Below are 2,082 nucleotides of genomic sequence, written 5' to 3' on the forward strand. Positions count from 1 at the left end.
AGAATATCAAATAAAGATCAAACTTGTGAGAACGAAGCACTTATCAGTTGTATCATTGTTAAGACAAAGTACGAAAAAAGACATGTTGCTTGACTTTTTGCAAACGCATTTAAAAACTTGTAAACAAAGGTCTATGATTTGTGTAGTTTGCAAACTCACTTATTCCGCCAAAATTCGTTATCGTGGATATTTATCTAAAAATGAGTGGTTTGGAGAAATTAAAAAGTCTTATTTTGCAAATTACCACATATATAAGACTCGATTTTACAATAAATCACAAATATTTTTTGACCAGAAAATTGACTCACAAATTCTTTAATTGAAAATTGCACAAATTATAATCCTTGTTCACAAGTTTTTAACTACAGTAAAACCTCTATAAATGAATATCCTTAGTACCTGAAAATTTATTATTTTATACATGGTTATTAATTTATTGATAAATCAATATTAATTAATTTATTGATAAATTAATATTTATTAATTTATAGAATAATTTTTTATTTTTTACATTATATTTTTGAAATTAAGTAATTAATTTTTTTCGATAACTAAGAAAGAAACTAAATAAACAATTAATTAATGGTAGTACATTGTATCGAAGTTTATTAATTTTATCAAAAAGAAGTTTATTAATCTTGGGTTGGCGTAATTCAAAATAAAATGCATGTACATTTACATTAGAATATAAAGTGTTATGAATTGTTTAAAGTACACAATTTAGAGTGTATAAATAGACACATGTACTTTAACTTTATATACGGACCAAAATATAAAAATTCATATATTATATATATTCTCTTCCATGACTACTCATTTGAAAGGTGTAAAAAAGTCTAAGCTAAATGATGAGTAAAAAAATAAGCATAAAATTGACTATATATACATATTTTAGGAAATTATAAAATTTGAAATAAAAATTGTTTAAGAAGGAATTTATTTTATGAATTATATATGTAATTTTCATACGTATTTAATGCATTATTACTTAATATTTTCAGTGGGCATCAAAGAATTTTTTTTTAATTATTATCTTATGCATTTAACGAGGTTATTATTTTATCCTATTGGCCAAGTCAGGACCGGAGAAAATTATTATTTAATTGAGGTTATTAATTTATCGAATATTCATTTATTAAGGTTTTAATGTACAAGACTATGATTGCAAATCGGGCAAACGAACTTTTTCATACACTTTACCCTTGATGTTAGAGACAAGTCGTTAAATAAAATTTGGAGAGCTCATATTGTGCTATTCTTGTTGGGTGTCAATGAAAAAGGACAGCGCATGCTACCGTTGTTGACTACATTCTGATTTCTATATATAATTAGAATTATAAATTCAAATAGGGGATTATAATTATTTATATACATAACTTTTAACCATTGATATCTAAATAATTATTGCAATTGAAATATATTTAGAATTAAAGCGCCTTAAGTCGATTGTCCTAATCGAAATATATATTGGAGACCCCTTAAATTGGAGGGCCTAAGTGGCCGTCTGGAGTCGGTTATGCTTATACACATTAAGGGGTAAATTTCATCAATGGTGTACAACATTTGCCCAATTTCACACTTTGGTGTACAACCTTTAAGTTGTCTCACTAATATGTACGAACTTATAGGTAACCTCCCAATATGGTGTACAGTAGGTAAAAAAGACCGATTAACACAAAGTAAACTCGCGACGTCAGCAGTTTGACCGGTCAAAGAATAAAAAATTAACCTACCACATATAAAATACTAAAATACCCTCATTTGGTTTTCTTCCCAAAACTACCTTTCACTCTCTCCAAATTATTTATATTTTCCTACCACCCAAATCCAACCAACGAAAAACCAACATCAAATACAAAACCAAACAATATTTTACGAATTAAAAACAAAAAACATTGTCATCAACCTTTTAATTATTCTGATAATCAGAAGAAACAATTTGTGTTCCCCTTTGACTTTATTTTCCACTTTCCCTTTGATTTTCACCTGCAGCCTCTTCGTGAACCTCTTCTTCTTCCACTTTCATTTTGATTTTCACCAACAATCTCTTCCTTAACTTCTTCTTCCACTTTCACTTGATTT

Source organism: Euphorbia lathyris, chromosome 5 (genome assembly GCF_963576675.1).
Source record: "Euphorbia lathyris chromosome 5, ddEupLath1.1, whole genome shotgun sequence".
NCBI classification, from domain to species: domain Eukaryota; kingdom Viridiplantae; phylum Streptophyta; class Magnoliopsida; order Malpighiales; family Euphorbiaceae; genus Euphorbia; species Euphorbia lathyris.